General features: G+C 45.4%; 1 protein-coding gene across 9 annotated transcripts in view; it reads right to left on the reverse strand.

The window, feature by feature from the left end:
* Nucleotides 1-3,992, reverse strand: part of ppfibp1b (PPFIA binding protein 1b) — a 100,512-nt gene extending 96,520 nt beyond the window's left edge. For 8 of the 9 annotated variants that reach the window (XM_055650499.1, XM_055650500.1, XM_055650498.1 and 5 more), the window contains exon 1: nt 3,863-3,992. The gene's annotated coding sequence lies outside the window, so the exon portion shown is untranslated. Of the gene's footprint in view, nt 1-3,814; nt 3,837-3,862 lie in introns of those variants that run through there. The other variant, XM_055650492.1, reaches the window with a different exon arrangement.
* Nucleotides 3,993-26,165: the final 22,173 nt, after the last annotated feature.

Genomic DNA, 26,165 nt, shown 5'->3' on the forward strand with positions numbered 1-26,165 from the left:
AGCAGGTGGCAAAAACTTTTCATGGGAGATGGTATTCACATGGCACTTGTGGCATTAATGTTACTTATAAAACTAATTTGTCATCCAGGTCTCGCTGTACGCAGGGGTCGATCGTCACATTTGCTAAAAATAAATAAATGAACTTGAACATTTCACAGTGAACATCCCCACTTATGGAAGGTCATTGATGAATTTGCTTCAGGTAGCTGGGCCATGACCTCGCCCTGAGAAATGCCTGCAGGGCTGTTATACTTTACCTGTAAGAACCACAACCAGTTCCATTGTGTTACAGGACTAACTTATTGGGAATATTTTCAGCAAAGTTAATTTTAACCATGGTTTTTTAATGCCTCAATCAAATTATGCATTGATGTGAAGGACAGTAGCTCCCACCCCACCCATGCAGCTCTCTGGTTGCTGTTTAAACGAAGGATTTGCTGAGTTTTGATCCAGTGGTCCTGGCAAAACCAAAACCAGTAACTATTGGTGAGCAAGTGCCACTGAGTAACAAGTGTATAATTAGCTGGATTTCATTTGTCCTGTTTGTTGTGAACTGGATATATCCAAGCAATTTTCCACTCTGTTGTAACTGTAAGGAGTTGACTACAAGCCAGGCTCATTCTGGAGACAGGTCTTCAGTAATGACAGCCAGAATATTGCCAAGTCCTATAGACATTGCGGCAAACAGATGTTAGTTGTTTTTTGTTACTATATAGAGTATATATATATACACCGAATCGGTGGTCAGTTATACCAACACTGACTGCAAAGAATGAATGGACACATTTGCTACAAGTAGATTGTTAATGTCAATAATGATTCTCTTGTGTTGATTCACACACCACATGCTGCAGTCTCAGTCTAGTAACAATGTTCTTGATGAGTCAGCCAATTTGGTCAGTGGTGGTACCACCCTTCGTGATGGAAACTGAAGTTCATCACCCAGTGTACATTCTTGTTTCTTTCAGCACTTCTCCGAAATGTTGTCCAACTTGAAGGATGACTACTTCTTCAGCCGAGGGAGGATGGTAAATGGAAAGCATGAGATTACGGTGGTTGACCTGATGCCATGAGACTCCATGCGAAGCTGTTGCAGGGTTAATCCATGGTATAGTTCTCTCAATTTGGACTTGTGTTTGCAAGGAAGGCTTTGCATGTTTAAGATGCTTGAAAACAACTTTGACACATCCAAATTCAGTGATCCTGCTGGGTATTCGGTCTGGATTCATTCTGTTTTAATGCAGCAGTATTGGACAACTCCCCAGTGGCATTTTTGGCCATTGCAAAAGGCAGTTAATCCATATTAGTGAATGTGGAGTCTGAGGCCAGATAGGTAAAGAAAGCATATTTAACCAGCCAAATTCATGCAACAATATAAATCAATAACGTATTTCTACTTGAGAAGCAGGTCAGTTTGACAAAATATACCGAAGATTCACTTGTGCTTGAATTACAAATCTTTCCTACTTCCCAGTCCAACCTGTACATAAAATAGAAGTTTGAATAACCTTTTTTCATTTTCACAAATGCTGCCCGACCATATAGTACAAGTTATCATTATTTTCCCCCCCTTCCCCCCCCCCCAGACTTCCAGTACGATAGTACATTGCTTTGCCTTTCTCCCACAGAAAGGCCGCAGTGCCACACAAAGTGCCATTTCATCTTATACATTTTTCAAATATTCTACTGAATGAGCAGTCTCTGCAAGGTCAAGTTTATTCCCCTCTGCCGAGATGGTAGCCTGCTTGGCCTGTTCTGTGGGTATTATCAGCCAACCATGAAGGATGAAATATATAGACTGTCTGGGTAGGGATGATAAAGTAGTAAACAAGACAGGTTTCCAATGTCAGCCCAAGGCTTTTTCAGTGCAACTTCACACCAAACAGTGTCCTGGCTACACACACTTTGGGTTAACTGTCAAACCAGCATTCAACCACACCAAAAATAACATGGTGAACGATTTAAATAGCAATAGGTCCTTAGTTTTTCCAAGTACATGGGTAATTATACCAAGGGGGAGAAATAATCAATACAACAAAGTCTGCCATTCCCGTAGTGTGCATCCTGATTAACAAGCCACAAAAGGAGAGGACAGCACAGTAAACATGAGGTATAAAGTCAATTGAAGCACCTCAGTGCCAACTGTCCATTACAGCTAGACGTATAAACAGAAGCAACTCAGTCCATTTTTGTTTGCAGCAACTGGCTCCATAAAAATACATATCCAAAAATACTTGTCCCCACCAACTTCCAATTTGGTAACAGCTCCTATACCTAGCCTGCATTTCTTACTGGCCACAAATGATGAGATGGAACTCATTCCAGTCTATTTCCATCCTATGAAAATGTTGATCCAATGCACTTTGAAGTACAGGATTTCACTTAACTGTGGTTTCTATTCAAAATATGACTCGCAATTGTAGGATTATGCTGCCAAAGTATATTTCAATATATTTGTCCACATGATACTCAGATTATACTTTTGTATTCCAATAGATTAAATATCAACAAAGCCAACGACCTGAATGGTCTCAATTGCTACATCTGCAAAAGATAACTGTGAAAATTTTATAACTGCAAGTGAAATAACAACAGAAAACATTTGACACGTGTGGGATGACGAGATTTCTATTTACAGAAAACCTGTGTACTTGCAGCATTTATTCCATTACTTAACACTGCCCCTATTCATGTGAATTACATCAGTTTAAAGCTTCACTCAGATCTGAAATGATGGCACAACAGAGCAGTAAATCAAAAAGTATAAGCCAAACACTGGATTTATTAAGAAAGAAGGAATGGGTGATGTTTCAGGTCGAGACCATCTGAAAAATGTCACCCATTCCTTCTCTCCAGAGATGCTGCCTGCCCCACTGAGTTACTCCAGCTTTTTGTGTCTATCTTCGGTTTAAACCAGCATCTGCAGTTCGTCCTTACACAATGGATTCATTAAGTTATTTACAGATGCTGACTGACCGACAGCACATATCCAACAATTCATCATTTCCAAAATTGGAAAGTACAGTTGGTCCGAGCCATTTTAAAGGTACTCCTGTCCACAGTTGTAATTTCAAACAAATTTCAGGAAACCCACAGCAATTGGCATGTGTGCAGAGAACAGATTCTCTTATGTTACAAGTTAACCCAAGCCCAGGCAGCGAACTGGCAAACAAAGTCTGGCAGAGGAATACAGTGAGGAGGGGTAGAGACCAGAAGAACTGTACAGGGCCCACATCATTCTCTGGCACTAACCCCACTCCCCCAAATGAAGCCACTCGGGGGGGGGGGGGGGGGGGGGGGGTGGAGACCCCATGATTATGTTAACAAACCGCAGTGACCCCAAACCCAATATCTGAAGAAGGGTCTCGACCCGAAACGTCACCCATTCCTTCTCTCCAGAGTTGCTGCCTGTCCCGCGGAGTTACTCAAAGCATATTGTGTCTACCAAAGGTATCAGAGATATCCCTCCTCCTCCTCCTCCCCCCACCCCACGGTCACGAGCACACATTCCACTTCACCCCTGGTGAGGGAGCGTGCAATTGCTCAGTGATCGGGAGCTCGCATTCTTCCTCGAGGACCCCGGACCGCGGAGGAACCGGCGCGAAGTGACACGTTGTGACAAGGGTTGTGACATCCCCTCACCGTGACCCGGGGAGACGCGCTTCCCCAGTCCCCCATCTCCTACCCCGTCGGCTGAGGGGCCGAGCGGGTGCGCGCACCACCTCCCAACTCCCGGAGTGTGCGGCCGTTAGGTCACCACGGCCCTCTCGCGGGGGCGCGCATTCCGTGAGTGCCCCCTCTCCTCCCCACCTACTTGTCCCGAGAACGCGTGGACGCCGCCACTGAGTGTATCGGCACATACCTGCTCCCGGCCACCGGCAGCGCCCGCTCTCGGGGGGAGGAGGGGGGGGGAGCCAGGGAGAAGGAGGCGGCGGCCGCCACTCACTCGGCGCCTCGGCAAGCACCGCCCACTCGCGTCACGTGACTCCCGCGCTCTCGCGCCGCCCAGCAGCTCTGATTGGACCGCGCAACTGTCCGTCTAGCGCGGAAGGGGCGGATCCACTGGAGGTGGCCACCCGGCTGCGGGATTGGTCGAGCCGCCTGTCAGTCTGGCGAGTAGGCGGGACGTGGGGCGGAGTAGCGCTGTGTCGGGAGGGAGGGAGGGCAGGGAGCCCCATGTCGACCGCTGGGAAATGCCGGTACGGTGGACTCATGCAGCGCAGAAACAGGCCCCTCGGCCCTGCACTTGGTGCTGGCCTTTATATCTACCATCACCAACGCAACAAAAGCGTTTTCACTGTACACGTGACAATACACTAAACTCAATTAATCTCTCTTAGAATTCGTAAAGAGACGTTTTGGCCCAACATGTCTCTATTGACCTGAGCTCCACGTTTTGATCTATATGCCTTTGCTATCCATATACCCAAATGTCCAATCTCCAAATGTCTTTTAAATGTTGTTATTATACCTTCCTCAACTACCTCCTCTGGCAGTTCCTTACATATACCCATCACTCTGTGTGAAAAAGTTGCCCCTCAGGTTCCTATTGAGCCTTGCCCCCCCTCACGGTACGCCTATGTAACAAACCCTTCGGCCAACCATACGATGACCGTGATACTACATTAAACTAGCCCCATTTGCCTGCATATGATTCATATTCCTTCATTCCCTGCACACTCGTGCACCTGTCTAAAGGCATCAAACACTTTTAAAGTCATAGACAAATAATAAACAATGACTTCAAAAAGGGGAAGTCAGGAGAGCACATGCCAGTTTTTATTGGTGAGTCAGTGACGGAGAGAGGTAGCAGCCTCAAATTCCTGGACATTAACATATCAGGCGCTCAGTGATGTAATCACAAAGAAAGTATGCCTCTACTGGTTGCATCATGACATGGTACGGCAATTCCAACGTACAGGAGGAACACAAGAGGCTACAGGGAGTGTTGCTCCCAGGCTGGTCCATCACAGACACAGTCCACTCCTCCATCAAAAGCATCGACACAGTCACTGCCTCAAGAAGGCAGCTTCTATCATCAAGGATCGCCACTGTGTGCCCTTTTCTCACTGCTGCCATTGGGCAGGGGGGACAGAAGCTTGATGTCCCACACCACCAGGTTCAAGAACAGATACTTTCTTACAACCATCAGGTTCTTGAACCGACACACACAACCCTAATCCTACCTCGGCAACGGAACACCGTGCACCACCTCTTGCACTAACATGGACATGTTATCTAATTGTTTAAGAAGGAGCTGCAGATGCTGGAAAAAATCGAAGGTAGACAAAAATGCTGGAGAAACTCAGCGGGTGAGGCAGCATCTATGGAGCGAAGGAAATAGGCAACGTTTCAGGCCGAAACCCTTCTTGAGGGTTTCTAATTGTTATCTAATTGTGTACTTTTACTCCAATATTTTGTTTTTGTGTTGCACAGTTTTTTTTCTTTTCATTGCAGTGTTTACAAATAATTTATTTTTGTTTGTTGTCTGAGTCAATTTGCCTGTGGTGCTACTGCCCGAACCTATGCATGTACCTCACCATGTTTGTGTATATGACTATAAACTCCACTTGACTTGACTCGACTATGTTCCTGGATTGCTCTGAACAGAAACTGATCGGTAATACTGTGCATGACAGCGGAAACAATGCTGGAGTCTTCAGACATGAATTAACCATGAGGCTTTGGTGAATTTAGGAGCATGATATTAATACTCAGAATGGTTTATCAGCGTAATTCAATGCCTGACTAATTCATAGCCTTATATCAAAAGCTACAGAGAGTGATATCAAACCGCAGCTTTGTGCTTAAGACCAGTGATGGATAGCAGAGCAGGCTACGCAGACTGAAGAATGGCGTCCCACAGGGATCCGAGTTGGCTCCGCTGCTTTTCAACGTGTACATCCATGACCTCCCAGAGACCATCGCTGGAAACTATGGGTATGCTGATGATCTAGCCATCCTGATGAGACACAAAGAGTAGAAGACAATCGAAAGCTCATTGAGTCAAGACATGGGGACCTTGGCAGTATACCTACGACAGTGGCGTCTAAAGCTGAGCGAAAGCAAAACAGTGTAAACAGCATTCCATCTAGGAAGCTAAGCGTGAGCTAGCTGGCTTCGTTAACAACAGGCACTTACCTTGGCGTAAAGATGGACAGGTCGCTTGCATTTCGTCAACACCTGGCTGGTCTCCGCGACAAGGTCATGGCACATAGCATCCTCATCCGACGCCTGACAGGAACAAGTTCATCAACTCTTCGCACCTCTGCCTTAGCTCTTGTGTATGCCCCAGCTGAGTACTGCGCACCCATATGGAATAGAAGTAGACATACTAGCCTGGAAAACAACTCCTAGCATCCATTCAGCCAACTGAGACAAAAGCACACTGGATAGCCACCAAGTGGTCACAGGAGTGGAAGGCAACCTCATCTCCATTACACAGCAATGTCTCTTCACCAGATAAAAGCTATCCAGGGTCTGACCTCCCCAGAGGAGCATGGGTGAAGCTCCACAGACTTGGTACTGGAGTTGGGCGTTTCAATGCCAGCATGTGGAGATGGGGACTCCGCCAGAGCCCAGCCTGTGAATGCGAAGCAGAACAACAGACAGCCAACCATATAATCTCTGGGTGCCCTCTTTACCACCCACCAAATGTAGCTCAGAGCCTGGCAGACATTGACGCAGAGACAACAACCTGGCTGCTCAACACCCGGCTTGAGATCTAACTATTCCTTTGGTTTATTTTTCATTTTCATGAAGAAGAAGCCTTACCTTCGGTGACAGTTTGTTCAGTTTCAATTAAACAGGATGAATTCAAATCAAAGATAAAAATACTAATGAAAGTGCTTTGGAGATTGTGAGTGACTGTGGTGATGTCACCATTTCACCATAACATTGTCTCTGATTCACAGGAGACTGTAATTGGCAATAATTAGCGTGTGGGAAGAAAGTCACACAGAGTTTCAAATGACTTTATTTGACCCTGGGATGTCATTATTATGGTTAGTCTTCATTGCTTACTTATTTTGCAACTTTCAATTTCATTATGTTTCTCTTTCCTCTCTTGTGTTTTATGACAGTTGGCAGACCAATTTCCCTCCTGGGATAAATAAAGTTCTATCGTATCGTAACAGCGACATGGGATAGACCTTGTAAAGAGGTTGGGGAATTAGAGTGTGTGAATGTTTTGTGGCCCAATTATGTAGTGTAATTGAAAAAAATCTCAACTGGCCAGGCAGCATCTATAGGGCTATCCCATAGGGTGGATCATTTCAAGCTGAAGTCCCTACAGGCAACGTCCCTTTTAACACTATTCCCCCCACAGCAGGAGAAAGGGGTATTGGCTGGAGATAGCTGCAACCAACCTTAGGGGAAAGACTAAGGGCGACAATATTACCCATTATGGAAGGCATATTGCAGAGGGGGGAATCCTCTGGGCCCAGACCTGGCGGAGGTATCTTTCCAGGCCTCCTGAAATCTTCTTGACTGATCATTTGTCCCATCATTTGATACTACTTAGTGATCTAGTGCTACATGGTTATTAATTTATAGAACTTTATGATTATTATATTTTTTTGTCTGTCTGCATAACAATTATGGGCCATTTAAGATGCTGCAAGCAATATTTTCATTGTTCCGAGATACAAATTGGCCAAGAGTGGAAACAGGCTCTTCGGCCCACTCAGTTCGCGCAGACCAGCTCTCACCCGTACATTAGTTCTATCCTACGCAATAGAAATAATTTACAGAAGCCATTTAAACTACAAATGCAGACATCTTAGGAGTGTGGGATGAAACCGGAGTACCGTGAGCAAACCCACGCGGTCACGGGGAGAACATGCAAACTCCATACAGACTGCACCACAGTCAGCATTGATTCCAGATCTCTGGTGCTGCAAGGCAATAACTCTACTACTGCGCCACTGTGCTGCCCAGGACCTGTACCTCACTGTGCAGATGACAATAAACTTGACTTGACCATGTCCCTGCACACTCTGAAATTAAAACTGATCAGTAAGTAAACCATAGAAATAATTGGTCGAATGTGTTCCATTGTCGAGGCAGAATTACAATGGTCACGGGTCCCAATGAGATCTGCCCTAGGGTACTCAAGGCGTGTGCCAGCCAGTTGTGTGGACTATTCCAGCATATCTTCAACCTAAGCCTGAGCCTGGAGAGGGTTCTTGTGATGTGGAGTCCCTGTACCAAAGAGGATGTGCCCCAGCTCCTCCAATGACTACAGACCGATGGACACTAACTTCACACATCATGAAGTCCTTGGAGAGACTGGTACTCACTGACCTGCGACCCCTGGGTAAACGGTACCTGGACCCCCTGCAGTTTGCTTACCAAACAAAGATGGGGATTGAGGGCGCCATCATCCATCTGTTCCACTGTTCCTATGCTCACCTGGATAAGCCATAAAGCATTGTGAAAGACATGTTTTTTGACTTCTCTATTACTTTTAACACCATCCGGCCTGCACTGCTAGAGAGCAAACTGATGAAGATGTGGGTGGATGCTCCATTGGTGTCCTGGATCACCATCGACCTGACTGAACGAACAGAATATGTCAGGCTACTGTGTCTCGGACATGGTGGTGAGCAACACAGGGGCCCCACAGGGGACAGTCCTTTCTCCCTTCCTGTTCACCATCTACACCACGGACTTCAGATACAACTCGGACTACTGCCAGCTGCAGAAGTTTTCAGATGACTACAATTGTGGGCTGCATCAGTGAGGGGAGGGAAGCTGAATACAGAGGTGTAGTCAACGACTTTTTTGAGTGGTGTAGGTTGAATCAGCTGCAGCTCAACACAAACAAGACTAAAGAGTTAGTGGTGGACTTTAGGAGGACAGGAACACCCCTGTCCCATGTCTCCATCATTAGTGTGGATGTGCAATTTACCTTGGAGTGTACCTGGACAGTAAACTGGACTGGCCCAGGAATGCTGAGGCACTGTACAAGAAAGGGCAGAGCCAGCTATACGTTTTGAGAAGGCTCCGCTCCTTCAACATCTTCAGTAAGATGCTGAAGACGTTCTACCAATCGGTGGTAGCCAGTGCCATCTTCTTTGCTGTCATGTGCTGGGGCAGCAGGGCGAAAGCTGCGGATGGCAATAGGATTAACAAACTCTTCAGGAAGGCTGGCTCCGTCCTGAGGGTGGAGTTGCATTCATGGGAAATGGTCTTGGAGGGGAGGATGCTCCTCAAACTGCAGAGCATCCTGGACAATACAGATCACCCCCTCCATGACACACTGGTCAACCTGAGCAGTATCTTCAGCAACAGACTGGTTCCACCAAGATGCAGGACAGGAGATCCTTCTTCCCTGTGGCTATCAAACTGTACAACTGCTTTCCCTTCTGTCATGGGGTAGACTGATCCTCCCCTATCCTCCCCAATCTTTGCACATTCCCAATCCTTCCACTCGTCACTTTAATTTCATGTTTCAGGTATTTTGTGTTTTTATGACTGTTGGCGGATCAATTTCCCTAATGGGATAAATAATGTTATGCGGGTCAATTCAAGAACCTGATGGATTGTAGGAAATTATTTGTTCCTGAACTTGGTGGTGTGAGACTTCAAGCTTCTGTATCTCCTGCCCAATGGTAGCAGTGAGAAAAAGGCATGACCCGGATGGTGTTGATCCTAGATGCTAGATGTTGCCTTTTGGTGGCAGCTCCTCATGTAGATGAGTCCACCACTGTGCAGCCTCTTGCATTCCTGTGGCCTGGACTTACCATACTAGAACATGAGACCATGCTGAGGGAGTGCAGTCGCTTTTGGAATCCACTGCACAGGAGAGTTGACATTTGGTGGATGCAATGCAATCCATTTGCAATCAATGACTACGTAAGTCATGAGGGATGCTGCCGTCTTGCTGAACCCTACACCCAGTTTAAACCAGGTCAGTCTGTCAAAAGGCAATCACAGCTTGTTATCTAGTTGTAATACAGTTTCTCAACCCGAGATGTCAATTCCTGCTCTCCCTCTACAGGTGTGGCATGACCTGATGAGTTCTTCCAGCAGTTTGTTAATTTGCAACCGAGATCTAGTTACCACAATCGTCTTGAGACCACAAAAGGACACAAAGTGCTGGAATAACTCAGCAGGTCAGGCAGTATCTCTGGAGATCATGGATAGGTGACGTTTTGGGTCTAGACTCTTCTTCAGACAGATCCTTATACCAAGCTTCCCTGACACATTGAGTGTCATTGGTAATGCAGTCATTCTCCTGCTCTATACACCATCAACAGATTTATCTTATAAGCCCCTTGGAAAAACATTGGATTCCCAAACATTGATTGTTGCAAAGCTTCTGGCATAGGAATTGTCCCACTAATAACCAAGATAGGCCTGCCCGCTTGCTGCGAGTCCCTCCTCCGCACGCTACTGCTCATCCTGTTCTCTTTAATCTCTGCTTACAGTATCTTCCCAGTTGCAAGGGAAAGGACCGCAATAGCAATTGAGACTGGGGCAATTGGCCTGCACAGGAGCCTTGAAGTCAGCAGAAGTCTTTCAATGCCCTTCAACCAACTGGCTGCATGCCTTGGAAACTGGGGAGAATAAGAAGAATCAACAAGACACAGAAATGTACCAATACATCAAATAACATAAGCAATAGGTCACCCTCCTGCTGCCAAACAAGTGTACAACTGTGCCAGGAAAAACAGGTTAGCTGGCGGATTGTGCTCCATAACAGCAGCACCTGCACAAATCAAAATTGCGTGTTAATTTTCGTAATGCTATGTGAGGAATGTTTCTTATGGTGTATACTCTACCTGACTTCTTTCTTCCTTCTTTCCTTCCCTCCTTTCCATATCTTTGCTTCATTTTTCAAATTGCCAGTGTTTTTGCTAATATGATGTTGTCATTTCTGGCTCAGAAAAGCTGTTTCTAAAGACCGTCCGTCCCATTGCCCGACTTCCTGGTCTTGTGTCTCCTTGTTACGTGTTCACCGAGAAATTATCTTTGTTTCTTTGATCTCAAAACTTCACAGGATTTGACAAATCTGCATTAAATTCCACTTTGCCCTTCTCCATGCAGGAGCTCCAGGTGATTGAGCTTTTATCCATAACCTTAGGTTTACATTTTCAGCCTCTCACTGGAACCTTTCCAACACTGTTGCTTTCTTTCGATATCAGGATTGGATGTCGGCGTTTTAACAGAAACCCATGTCGTTTTGAGTTTTACCCCTGGTTTAATTAATTTCCCAGTGGAATTGACTAACCACAGGCATAACATCAAAGAAGATGAAAATGTATGAAATTTCTTCCTGACTCCCTTAAGCACTTCTGTGAAATTCTAGTCTAGCGACCTAACATTGTGATCTACATCACTCACTGTGACAGGTTGAACTGTATGCTTTGCATTCCCAAGCAGCGCTGGGAGCAGTGCGGCTCACTCTAAGCCTGGTGCACACAGCGATGTATTAACGTGAATGTTTTGAAGTAAGATTTATTTTTTCCTGATTACATGAACGTTAACAAAACATAACCACTGGTCACGTGAGCTTAGCGACAGGGAGAGACTGAGCAAAATGAGAGTGAATCATCGACAATTCTTGAAAATTTATTTTTAACCATTGAAGACGTGATTTACTATCACTTGAATTGCTACTTAATACAAGACTCGACTAGTTCTTTTCCAAAGAGGCAAGCTTTTATTTAATTGGTATTCAAGATAAGGAAGCACTAGCCCATGTAGAGACGTGTTATTTTATTTTCATTGTTGTCACTAATTTGTCGCATGTGGCAAGTATTTTTCTAACATCTTTCTACACAATGTATGGTGTCCTGATACCCCCCTAACATTTGCATATCTTTATTCATCATGTCTATTTTTATTTAGTATAAGAAGTAAATATTTCATTTTCATCGTTGAGTCCCCCACTGTAAATGTCTTAGAGGTCAGTGCAGCATAGAGGCAGTGCTGCGTAGGTTCACGAGTTTGATCCCTGGGATGACGGGACTGTCATATGAAGAAAGATTGAAAAGACTAGGCTTGTATTCACTGGAGTTTAGAAGGATGAGGGGATATCTTATAGAGACATATAAAATTATTATAAAAGGACTGGACAAGCTAGATGCAGGAAAAATGTTCCCAATGTTGGGTGAGTCCAGATCCCGGGGCCACAGTCTTAGAATAAAGGGGAGGTCATTTAAGACTGAGGTGAGAAAAAAACTTTTTCACCCAGAGAGTTGTGAATTTATGGAATTCCCTGCCACAGAGGGCAGTGGAGGCCAAGTCACTGGATGGATTTAAGAGAGAGTTAGATAGAGCTCTAGGGGCTAGTGGAGTCAAGGGATATGGGGAAAAGGCAGGCACGGGTTATTGATAGGGGATGATCAGCCATGATCACCATGAATGGTGGTGCTGGCTCAAAGGGCTGAATGGCCTCCTCCTGCACCTATTTTCTATGTTTCTAGGTCACCATTGACCAGAAACTGAACAGGACCAGTTGCTGGCATCTGGCGCAAAAAAACAAAGTGCTAGAAACACCCAGCAGGTCAGGCAGCATCTTTGGAGGGAATGGGCAGACATATCAGGTCGAGGCCCCTCTTCAGACTGATGGAGAACAGGGGGATGGAGTTCGCTCTTCCTGCGTTCTTCAGGACTGAATGAGTATTGTGGATACAAGGAACAGCTGATGCTGGTTTACATAGACACAAAGTGCTGGAGTAACTCAGCAGGACAGGCAGCATCTCTGGAGAACATGGATAGTTGATGTTTCGGGTCGGTACCCTTCTTCAGCAACCAGACCTGCTGAGTAATTTGGGTCTGAATGATGCTGCCCTATTCAAGGTGCAACCCTTCAGTTAGCCTTCAGCTGGAAAGTAGCTCTGTTACACTTCAGCCACCGTTTGGTAAGGATGCTAAATTACTGCTTCCTCTGATGGATGGGAGAGATTTAGGAACAGTCTTTAATAAAAAAGATGGGAACTTATTCTTGGTATTCTGTTAGCCCTGTGGCAAGCATCACAGATCTCCAAATCTTCATGCTTTTATTTATTAAGTTGATATTAAGTTGAGCGTGGGTTCCATTCCAAAGCACAAGATTCCAAGTTGCCAAACATACTGTTCCATTGAGGAAATGGTTTATTATCTAATGGTAAGGCCGTATTTAAGTGTGTGACTCAGCATATTCCATTGCAGTCCCTGGGCAGGAAATGAATCATCAGAACCTCACTGTCTACCTTTCATGTATTTTCACTCTCACAATTCTTTTCCACATTCTTTGTATTGTATAAACTGAAAACATTTCAAGACAACTTTACTTTCATGGACTTTATCTCCTTGTGTGAAAACACAAATTCCCAAATTGTTTTTGTTGTTTATCCAGGATGCGTCAGTAATCTTAAATCCTGCAGCACAGAGGTGCAGCGGTAGAGTTGCTGCCTTACAGCGCTCGAGACCCAGGTTCGATCCTGAGCACGGGTGATGTCTGTTTGGAGTTTGTACTTTCTCCCTGTAACTGCGTGGGTTTTCTCAGGGTGCTCTGGTTTCCTCCTTCACCCCAAAGACAGGTTTGTAGGTTAATTGGCTTTCAGTAAGTTGTGTAGAATTGTGTTAGTGTACAGGGTGATCACTGATCAGCGTGGACTTGGAGGACCAAAGGGCCTGTTTCTGTGCTGTGTCTCCAACGTCTAAAGTCTGATGCAGGGTTTCAAATGGAATCTTCACAATTCCCTCCCCCCCCCCCACCCCACCCCCCCCCCCCCCCCCCCCCCCCCCCCCCCCCCCCCCACTGTTGCTGCTCGACCCGCTGTGTTCCCCAGCCATTTGTTTGTGTTCCAGATTGCAGCATCTGCATCCCATGTCTCAGTAGATTTCATCTAATTGGTCTGTGGCCGGCTGCTTAGAGATTCTTGGCCATTTGGCTCCCTCTGGAGGACAAAGCCTTATGGATTAAAAAGTAATTGTTGGGAATGCAGCATACTCAACATCGTCAATCGTTTAGTTAGAGCATTGTTGTGGAATCACAGCTTGGACAGGAAGCAAAGGTGTGTGGTTAACAGTGAACTGAGTGAATATTTAGTGTAAATAAAAAATGCAGAATAAAAAAGTGCAGATGCTGATTGACAATAGAAGGTGCAGATTGTTGGAGTAACTCAGCAGGTCAGGCAGCATCTCTGGAGAACATGGATAGGTGACGTTTCAGGTTGGGACCCTGCCGCAGGGTTCTGCGGAGAGAGCAGAGCGTGATTTTAATCCTTGGGTGTGAGCTGGTGAACACAGTCAGCCTGAGCAGGGGCAAAAAAATCAACACTATGGCTGCTGCACGGAAGTTAAATTAGGAAAAACGGAGGCGTCCCTCTTCCTGACTTCTCTGTTTAATTCACCCACATGTGCCAAGGCAGGAATTGCTTTTGCTGTAAGTCATTAATGTTTAAACATTCAATCAGGGAGAAGTAACCTGAATCACAGAGGCCCCCAGTGGCCGGTGAAGATTGCAAAGCTGCACACTGTGTTATATGACTGCTTCCAACTCTCCTGCTGAATAAATTACATCATCTCTGCAGGTGTAGAAGGGATATTCACAATATTCAGCGCCACAAATGGAGACGTTGATTATTCTATTAAACTTGAGCATTGCAATTTTAAAGATGACATTTTATTTTCATTTTTATTCAATTCAATTTCTCTATAAAAACATAGAACATAGAAAAGTATAACACAGGAACAGACTCTTCAGCCCTGAATGAGTATGCCAACTGATTGCTAATTTAAACTAATCCTACCTCACGGCATTAGGTCAATATCCCTCTATTCCCTGCCTTTCATATGTCTATCTAAATGCCTCTTAGATGCCACTATTGCATCTGCTTCCACCACCACCCTGGCATTGTGTTCCAAGCACCCACCACCCACAATGTAAAAAACTTGCCCAGCTCATCTCCCTTCAACTTTACCTCTTTCACCTTAAAACTATGTTCTCTAATATCTCTAGTAGTCTTCTTTATCTCTGCCTCTCTAATTCTATAAACTTCTATCAGGTCTTCCCTTAACCTATACTGCTGAGAAAACAATCCAAGTTTGTTCAACCTCTGAAGGTGCCCCTCTTTTTCTCACAGGGTTTGGTGGGTATATGGTTCTCAGCAGAACTCAGTGCGTTTAGATTTAGACACAGAATGCTGGAGTATCTCAATGGGCCAGGCAGCATCTCAGGAAAAAAGGAATGAGTGATATTTTGGGTCCCTCGACCTTCTGCCCAGAGATGCCGTCTGACCAGCATTTTGTGTCTATCTTCAGTGTAAACCAGCATCTGCAGTTCCTTCCTACACATTTAGATAGATACAAAATGCTGGAGTAACTTAGCCGGACAGGAAACTGGAGAAAAGGAATGGCTGATGTTTTGGGCTGAGACCTGAAATGTCACCCATCCCTTCTCTCTACAGATGCTGCCCATCCTGCTGAGTTACTTCAGCATTTTGTGTCTATCTTCATCAATGTTGCGGTGATTGTTTCAGGAATCTAATAGATGTGGTTAAGAAGCTGTTCTTGAATCTTCATGTCTGTGCTTCAAGCTCCTGTATCTTCCCCGAGAAGTAGAAGAGAGAAAATACATTAAGGTGACAGCAATTAAATAATACTCTGCTTATCCCTGGACCTTCTCCTTCATCTCCATCCTGGGATGCAAAGTAATTCCTTACACAAGAGCTAATTCACACTTCTCTGGGACTTTCAAATGTCTTGATGACTTTTTTAAATGAAATAATTTCTCAACATTTTCTCAACAGCGTCGGTGGCTAAGTTGTTGCCTTACACCACTTGCAGCGCTGGATACCCGGGTTCGATCCCGAATTGGGTGCTGCCTGTACGGAGTTTGCACGTTCTCCCCGTGACCGCATGGGTTTTCTCCGCGATCTTCGGTTTCGCCCCACACTCCAAAGATGTACACGTGTGTGTAAATTATCCCTAGTGTGTGTAGGATAGTGTTAATGTGCCGGGATCGTTGGTCGGTGTGGACTCGGTGGGCCGAAGGGCCTGTTTCTGTGCTGTATCTTTAAACTAAACTAAACTAAAACTAAACTGCAGCTCAGTGAGCATACAGGAAGAGGATGTCATTAGGTTGGAAAGGATAAGAGGAGATTCACCAGGATGTTATCTGGGTTTGTAGGCTTGAGTTAGGTAGGATTCTTTTAGATCGGTTGGATAGGTGGGATTCTTTTCTCTGGGGCATAGGAGGCCAAAGGGTGACTATATTGAGGTGTGCATGATAATAAAGCAAACGCTCTCAGTCTTTTTTCCAGAGTACAGGAATAAGGTGCGAGGGAAGAATTCCAAGAGGGACCTCAGGAGCAACTTTTCACTCAGAGGGTAGTCCGTATCTGGAAGAGCTGCCAGAGGAAGCTATAGAAGTGGGATAAATGAAAAGATATTTGGGCATATATTATGGATAGAAAGAGTGCTGGGGTCAAATGCAATCATATGGGACTAGCTCAAAATGCAACTTTGCTGGCATGGACAAGGTGGGTTGAAGGGCATACTTCTGTGCTGCAGAACTATGACTGTGGCTCTGTGACTCTCAGACAGACTTCATGCACTCATTACTTAAACACAGATTAGAATTCAAAATCTATTCTTTATGAAAATAAATTAACCTCTGCTGGAGGATTATCAAGCAGTCAGTTTTGAGCAGATATGCAAAATGTGAGTGCTAACCAATTAAATCCATTCATGAGTTTAATCAATTTTTAATGAATCTGTTTGTTTCATCAGATTGGCAGCTATGAAGTGGATTACTTACATTTTAATGTCCTGTACATTTTTATTGATATTATCACTTTGGATCTCAGCAGTCACTGACTGCTTTGCCTCTGCACTCTTTCTCTTGCTTTGTGCATTGCTGCAGTTTCCTCAGAGCACTGGATTCTTTGTGGAGTTGAGCAAAATGAGGGCTGATCTTGTTGCAACAGGTGGGGCAGTGTAGAAGGGGGCACCTTGGTTCGGCATGGGCAAGCTGGGTCGAATATCCTGTTTTCATGCTCTATGACTCTATTGAAGACCCTTTGGGTAAGAGAAATAAAGTGCTAGGGAAACTGAGTGAGTCAGTGAGCGTCTGCGGAGGGAATGGACAGACAATGTTTCTGGTCGAGGCCTTTCTTCAGACGGATCGTTTTCCATCTAGTTGGGCAGATGCCAGTGTTGGCGCTGGAGGGGAGTAGTTTGGCCAGAGGCACAGAGAGCACTGGAGGGGAGGCCTCCGGAACCACGGTGCGGATGTTGTCAGGTCCTGTGGCCTTTACCGTCTCTGGCGACCCCAGCCGTTTTTTGAGACCACACAGAGTGAGTGGAGTTGGTGGGAGTTGGGCTCCTGTGACAGTGGAATCTCAGAAGGGATTGGGATGTATCACACACCCGGCATGTCTGGCTGCGCACAGCTGTGGATGCTTGTGTGTGGCTCGCACACTCATACTGGGAAACTATCAGTGTCTCGTACACTCACACTGGGACACCGTCAGTGTCTCACACCCTCACACTAGCACACCTTCGAGCATGGTGACCCTGCATACTATTCCAGAGGATTAAATGTCTTAGTTTTAATGTAGATTAGAAATACATCATGGAAGCAGACACTTCGACCCACACATGGTCCAACACTGACCAATGATCACCTGCTCACACTAGTTCTATGTTATCCCACTTTCTCATCCATTGCCCCTGTGGTATTCATGAATATGTGGTAAAATACACGTATTCATGTACAGTGTGATTTGACTGGATAACACGCAGAAACAGCTTTTCACTGCATCTCGGACCACGTGGCAATAACCAAACCATCGAAACACTGATCATTGAATTGATATGCCAAATATCGGAGACTGTCTCAGCAAGACTGATGTACTAAAACTGAGCTGCAGGGGGCAGTACTGCCTCAGGAGAGCCAGGGTCTTCCTGATCTGGAGTGTTGTCAAGAAAGAACATTCAACTCTTCCAATTCAAGCATAAACAAATTAGAGCTCATTAAACATTGGAGTATGCAGCACGATACTCACATCAAAACAAACAGCCCGGAGCGCAATTCACTACCTGAAATAAACCTTGCTTGCCAGAGACACCTGGGTACGGAAATGCAGGAAATTGGATTGAAGAGGCAGCCAGCCTTCCTGATCCCGAGAGGTGCGAGGAGATTGTAAAGATGTGACTGCATTCGGGAGGCTGCAGAGGACTGGAAAGTCATAGAGCTGTACACCACAGAAACAGGCCCTTTGGCCCATCTTATGCACGATGACTAAGTTGTCATACTGAGCTGGTCCCAATTCCTTGCATTTGACCCATACCCCTTGAAACCCTTCCAATCCATGTACCCGTCTGAATGCCTTTTAAATGTTGCTATTACTGCCTCAACCCTCTCCTCTGGCAGCTTGTTCCATAAACCTACCACACTCTGTGTGAAAAAAGTTGCCCTCAAGTTCCTTTTAAATTTTTCCTCCCTCACCTTAAATTCCGGCTCTCCAGTTATTGATTCTCTTAACTCACGGTAAAATACTCTCTGCATTCTCCACAACTATTTTCCCACATGATTTTATACACTGTTTGAAGATCATTGCATCCTACGCTCCAAGGAATTATGTCATAGTCTGCCCTACCTCTTCCTGTAGCTCAGGCCCTCAAGTCTCAGCAACATCCTTGCAAATCTTCTCAGCAATCTTTCCATCTTAATGGCATTTTCCCTGCAGCAGAGTAACCAAAACTGAACACAATACTCCAAGTGCAGTCTCACACATGTCTTGTACAATTGTAATACAATGTCCCAACATCTGTACTCAATAATCTGGCCAATTAATGTAAATGTACTAAAAGCCTTCTTGACCATCCTATCTACCTGCAATGTCATGTTCAGAGAACTATGTACTGGTACTCCTAGATCCCTCTCCTCTACAACCCTCTCCAGGGCTTTACCATTCACTGTGAACTTGATTTGATTTCCAAAAATGTTACACCTCACACTTAACTGAATGAAAGCTGGATGGTGGAGTCTGCCTGCTCCCACCTTCTGCACTTCCCTCATCGCACTCCCCACCTCTCTCTCACTCTCTATAGCAGCATCTAATTCTGAGCTTTGATCAACCTGTGGAACATCTCCTGCTTTAGTGTGGTCCCATTTCTCACTGGAATTTAAGGTTTGGTAGAGGATTTGTCTTTAAGTGCTGACTGTGAGTAATTAGCTCATTCATTTGTTCCACTTCCCCAATGCAAAAATAGAATCAAACTGAGAGAAACAGTTAGCAAAGCAAGGAACTGCAGATGCCAGTTAACAAAATGCTGGTGTAACTGAGCAGGTCAGGCGGCATCTTTGGAGAACATGGATAGGTGACGTAATAGGTTGAGACCCTTCTTCAGACTCAGGAACAATTCATTAGCAACAATTTAATTCAACTCAAGGTAATTGAGTTTTGCAAGTTCTAATTTCATTGCCAAACACTGAGGTGTGATGGTGAATTATTTTTCTAAGTGGCCTGTTTATTAATGTTGGCTTTTTAATCTTTTCTTCTGAAAATATAATTAATGCTAAAGTGATAAAGGAGATGATGAATTAAGGTTATTTATTTTGTCTCCCCATCTTCGCTGGTTGTGCAATGAGCTACAGGATCCTAAGTTTGCAAAATCTATCTCGGAGCTGCTGACATTTTCCTTCAAAGTACAGACTTAAAACCAGATAGGCGCATGTTTCTCCAAAAGTGGTGAGTCAGAGAGACCAGGTGGCGAAGAAGGCCATTGGCATGCTTGACTTCATTGGGAAGGGTATTGAGTACAAAGGTTGGGATATCAAGATGCAGCTGTACAAGTTGTTGGTGGGCCCACACTTGAAGGATTGTGTGTAGTTCTGGTCACCCAGCTATAGGAAGGAAGGCATTAAGTTATAAAGGGTGCAGAAGATCTTTACCAGGATGCTACCTGGGCTTGTGGGCTTTTGTTATCTCAAGAGGTTGGATAGGCTGAGATTTTTTTTCTTTGGAACTTATGGGGTTGAGGGACGAACTTATTGAGGTGCACAAGATCATGAGGATGGGCATGTGTTATGGGTGTCAAGGGTTATGGGGATAAGGCAGGAGAATGGGGTTAGGGGAGAAAGATAGGTCAGCCATGATTGAATGGCGGAGTAGACATGATGGGCCGAATGGTTTAATTTTGCTCCTATCACTTAGAACCTTATGATGAGGGGCATGGATAAAGTGAAGGTTCACAGTCTTTTAGCCAGATTCTAAAACTAGAGGGTATCGGTTTAAGGAGAGGGGGGAGAGATTTAATAGGGGCCTCAGGGCAACCTTTTTCACTCGGAGGATAGTCATATTTTGAATGAGCTGCCAGAGGAAGCTTAAGAAGCGGATACAATTACAACTTTTAAATATTTTTTTGTCAGATATATGGATAGGAAGGGTTTAGAGAGTAGTAGGTTAAATTTAATATGGGGAAGTAACTAAAAGGCTCAGTGAGGCGTGAAGAAAGAGGAGAAACAAGATAAGCAAATGTCTAAAGAGTGTGAGTGCAGCGATATTTACGGTAGGTTAGGGGTGAAAAGAACCAAAGAGGAGTTGGTGCGACAGAGAGAATAAGTTGCAGGGGTATAAGGAGAGGGGGAATGACAACGTTCTGCTGAGAGCAGCATGGACCAATGGGTGGAACGGGCTCTTTCTGCATTTGCGCAAGTAAGGAGGGGATTTATTTTTGACAAATCCAGGCATTTTTTTCTGCGGAGAGGGCAACGAACAGCGCCGCACAGGAACAGGGCTTTCGGCCCACAATGCTTGTGCTAGTCACAATCCCAATTTAAACTAATCCCATCTGCCTGCACATGGCCTATATCTCCGCATTCCCTGTCTGTTCGCATGTGTCTGTAAATGCCACTATCATATCTGCTTCCACCACCACATTCCAGGCACCCTTCACCCTCTGTGTTAACATCTCCTTTAAACTTTGCCCCTCTTACCATCAAGCTATGATGTTTCCACCCTGGAGATGAGGTCCTGACTGTCTACCCCATCTATGCTTATCATCCTTTTATACACTTCTGTCTGGTCTCCCCTCTCCAGAGAAAACAATCCAAGTATCTCCATCATCCCTTAATAGATAATCCCTCTAATCCAGACGCAACATCCTGGTAAACCTCTTCTGCATCCCCTCCAAAGGCCCCGCATCCTCCCTATAACGTGTTGACCAGAACTGCACAGAAGACTAGGAATGTGGCCGACCAAAGTTTATTCCGAGAATGGAGAGGCTGAGATTGAGCAGGAAAGCTCAGTGAACTATCTGATGAGGCATTCGAAAGGTAAGTGGTTTTGTGAGAAGAGTCCGTTCCCAGCGGCAGGAGATGACAACAGAGGGAAAGTGGCAGACCCAGGGAGGGGAGGCTTCACTGTACCCAGGGGGTTGGTTTGGTTTGGAAGGTGAGGGGAGCAGATTCAACTGAAGCCACCAGCAGGGAATAGACTCAAACAACATTGATGCTCGAGTAACTCAATAGGTCAGGCAGCACCTCTGGAGAACTTGAATTGGTGATGTTTCGGGTCGGGACCCTTCTTCCGACTCTAATTGACTTCATCAGTAGGGAATGGATAAATGCAGGAACATTCCCAGGGCAACAGGAGACCAATTGGACCGCACTTTCAGGAGAGAGGGTAATGGTGGGGGGGGGGGGATTCAGTTGTGGATCAATGGGGAAAGGAGTGATGGTGATGGGTAGGTATGCAGGGTCCATGGGGGAGGGGGACAATGAAGGGGAAAGTGGTGCAAGAGTGGAAGGAAAGTGAGGGTAAGTATGTGGGGATTGGCGGGAGCGGTGAGGAGCTACATGGAGGGAGAGGTGTGTGAGGTTTGGTCAAGGGGTAAAGGGGGTGGGGGGCGAGGGTGTGGGGGTAGTGTATGTGGATTTGTGGGCTGGGGTGAGGGAGTGATTGGAGGGAGAGGTGTGCGAGGTTTGGTGGGGGGAGGGTGAGGGAGTGGGGGAGAGGGTGTTGGGATTTGTGCTCTTGCTGAGAATACCGTCAGGCAGACCCAACCCAACATCTCCCAGTCTGCCTTGGCCTACGCAATCTCACAGTTTCCAGACATTTTAACTCCCCATCCTATTCCCATACTGACCGTTCTGTCCTAGGCCTCCTCCACTGTCAGAGTGAGGCCACATGCAAATTGGAGGAACAGCACCTAATTTCGCACTTGGGCATCTTACAACCCAATGGTATGAAAATGTATTTTTCTAATTTCAAGTAAACCTGCATTCCTTTTCCTAGTCATCCTACCAGTTCCATTCTTCGCATCCTTGTATCTCTTTGTTATTACCTCTTCCCCAGCCAACAATGGGCCATTAAAGCATCCTTAATAAGGATGCTGATATACAGTAGTTGTGTACTAGTTTATTTAGTATTTAAGAATATTTGTCTTGCTTTGTATAATGGTGGTGGGTTTGATAGTATTGCTTTGCATTGTGCATATCATTTTGTTAAATAATTGATTAAAATTATGTTTGGCAAAAAAAAACCAATGGGCTATTATGCGCTCCATCCTTCCTTGTTCATCTGTTGCCGGCCCTGCTTTGTTCTGGCCTTTTTCCCGGGTCCCGACCCGAAACGTCACCCATCTTTTTTCTCCAGAGATGCTGACAGACCCTTTGAGTTACTCCAGCTCTTTGTGCCTGTCTTCCTTCCCTCACTCACTGGGTCTGGGTTCAGACACATAGAAACATAGAAATTAGGTGCAGGAGTAGGCCATTCAATATGATCATGACATATCATCCAACTCAGTATCCCGTATCTGCCTTCTCTCCATACCCCCTGATCCCCTTAGCCACATCTAACTCTCTCTTAAATATAGCCAATGAACTGGCCTCAACTACCTTCTGTGGCAGTGAATTCCAGAGATTCACCACTCTCTGTGTGAAAAATGTTTTTCTTATCTCGGTCCTAAAAGACTTCCCCCTTATCCTTAAACTGCAACCCTTGTTCTGGACTTCCCCAACATCGGGAACAATCTTCCTGCATCTAGCCTGTCCAACCCCTGAAGAATTTTGTACGTTTCTATAAGATCCCCCCTCAATCTTCTAAATTCTAGCGGGTACACGTCGAGTCTATCCAGTCTTTCTGGCATCAACCGGCATCCTAACCACAATTTTGGAGCTGGTGTTGGGGAAATTATATCTGGCTGGAAGACAGACAAGATCACAGTCACTGTGGGGTGGTTGTTATCTTCATCTGATTGATTCACACAGGTTCAGTGGGGAAGGACAATATGTTGCTTGTTCCATAACTTCAGAAGAAATACATCTGTCAGGCTTCCTTCAACTTTCAGGCACATTGGAAAATGGAGATAAATATTTCTGCAGAGTTTGGGAGTACGTGCAACAAATTAGAGAGAGCTGAGACTGAACATCGAGTGACACAAACACTGTCTGTAACATAGCAACAAGAGCTCGAATCCTGGGAGCTCAGGAGGCTGAAAGCTGACATTATTGAGATGTATAAAATAATGAGAGGTATAGATAGGGTGAATTCACATTTTAGCCCAGGGTAGGTTAATCAGAAATGGGTCTAGAGTGAGAGGGGGAAGAATGTAACAGGATCCTGTGGGGCAATTTTTTCCCACAGAGGGTGGCCGGCATATGGAAGAAGAGGAGGTAGTTGAGGCCAGTACAATAACAACAATAAAAGGACAGTGTTTGGGGGAGTGTGTGAGCATTGTTGGCCAGGGGTGAGTGGCTGCATGGTGGGAGAGGTGTGTGAGGTTTGGTAGGGGCAGAGAGTGAGAGTGCGGGGGAAGTGTGTTGGGATGGGTGGGGTTGCTGAGACAATACCAGAGGAGGTAGTTAAGGCTGGTACAATAACAACATATAAAGGACAGTTGGACACATACATGGATATGAAAGGTTTAAAGAGTTTTGAGTCAAAAGCAGGTAAATGAAACCAGCTTAGATAAGCACATTGGTTAGATTGCCAAGGGATCTGTTTCCGTGCTATATGTCTCTATGACTCAGTGGACGAGAGGGGAACACTGAGGAAGTGTGCACTGTGGGAGGGGCAGTGCTGAGGGAGCGGACCCATGCCAACTAACATGCCCCATCTACATTAATCCCACATGCCTGCGTTTAGCCCATGCACCTTTAAACCTATCCTGTCTGAATGTTTATCAAACATTGCGATTGTACCTGCCTCAACTACGTCCTCCAGCAGCTCGTTCCATATGCATACCACCCTTTGCATAAAAACGTTGTCCCTCAGGCTGTGATCTTTGCCCCCCCCCCCCCCCCCTTAAACCCATGTTCTCTGGTTCTTTAAGCGTGAGCGGAGCTTCGGTCAGAAGCTGGGTCAGAAACAGATAGGATTCATGGATGAACAAGGGCTGGACATTGAATTCCAGAGCTTGGCGCCCAGGTAGCTGAAGGCAGGGCCACTGGTGCAGAGTGGGAAGCAGCGAGATTGGGGAGCATGGAGCTCCCAGTTAGGACGTGTCTGCCCCAGGGTGTGAATGGGTTAAAGCCATTCTGGCCGCTCTGGGGAAGGGCGTCAGTCTTTTGAGTATTTGCAGGCTTTTAGATGAACAGCCTGAGGGAATTTGCCACATTGTTTGGATGAGGATGGAATGATAGACAATAAAAATATTAATGTTGCTGCATGATTAATGGCGTTGTAATTACAGATCTGCATCATATCGATAAAGGGCACTTCAATTAAGTCTCTTTCAATGTGAGCAATATTGCTCATGCTGGATGTTAGTGGGTGGAAGGCTTGTCTAAGAGAGTGATGAGTGGGCTTAGTGTCGCTCGAACAACCCAGTCTGAAGCTCAACCACCTTCCAGTGCGTGTGACCAGGGTCTTTGTGGAGCAAAAAGTCACCTTCAAATAACATTGGCTTGTTTAATTATTCATCCTGACAGCCAGGGAATGCAAAGATTGAAAATTATTATGACGGTCCTGACTAAGTTTGAACAAGCGATTTATGTCGAAGTGTACACTTAATGATACTGACTGGTGTTTAAGCCTGAACGTAGCATCGCAGGTAGATAGGATGGTGAAGAAGGCGTATTTCACGCTGGCCTTCATTAGCCAGGGTATTGAGTATATTTATGTTACAGTTGTACAGGATATTGTGAGGTTGCACCTCGAGTATTGAAACATAGAAATATAGAAAATAGGTGCAGGAGTAGGCCATTCGGCCCTTCGAGCCTGCACCGCCATTCAATACGATCATGGCTGATCATCTAACTCAGTATCTCGTACCTGCCTTCTCTCCATACCCCCTGATCCCTTTAGCCACAAGGGCCACATCTAACTCCCTCTTAAATATAGCCAATGAATTGGCCTCAACTACCTTCTGTGGCAGAGAAGTCCAGAGATTCACCACTCTCTGTGTGAAAAATGTTTTTCTCATCTCGGTCCTAAAGGATTTCCCCCTTATCCTTAAGCTGTGATCCCTTGTCCTGGACTTCCCCAACATCGGGAACAATCTTCCTGCATCTAGCCTGTCCAACCCCTTAAGAATTTTGTAAGTTTCTATAAGATCCCCCCTCAATCTTCTAAATTCTAGCGAGTACAAGCCGAGTCTATCGAGTCTTTCTTCATATGAAAGTCCTGACATCCCAGGAATCAGTCTGGTGAACCTTCTCTGCACTCCCTCTATTGAGTTCAGGTTTCGTCACCCTGCTTTAGGAAAGATGCCATTAAACTGGAAGGATTTACGAGAACATTGCTAGGACTCGAGGGCCTGAGGTACAGGGACAGGTTGGGCAGACTAGGACTTTATTCCTTGGAGCGCAGGAGGCTGAGGGATGATCTTATAGAGGAGCATAAAATCATGAGGGGAATACAGTAGATAGGGTGAATGCACAGAGTCTTTTAGCCAGTCAATAGTCGGATTTATTTGTCACATACACAATGAAGTGCAATGAAATGAACTTGCCAGCAGCGGTACAATAAAAAAAGAACACACAATACACAATAAAAATTTAACACAAAAACATCCACCGCAGCATTCATCATTGTGGTGGAAGGCACAAAGTTCAGTCAGTCCTCCTCCATTTCCCCCCGTGGTTGGGAATCAAGGGTAGGCAAATCAAGAATCAGGGGGCACAGGTTTAAGGTGAGAGGGGAAAGACTTAATAGGAACCTGGGGGGCCATTTATATGGAATGAGCTGCCAGAGGAGGCAGTTGAGGCAGGTACAATA

Source organism: Leucoraja erinacea, chromosome 19 (genome assembly GCF_028641065.1).
Source record: "Leucoraja erinacea ecotype New England chromosome 19, Leri_hhj_1, whole genome shotgun sequence".
Taxonomy (NCBI): Eukaryota; Metazoa; Chordata; class Chondrichthyes; order Rajiformes; family Rajidae; genus Leucoraja; species Leucoraja erinaceus.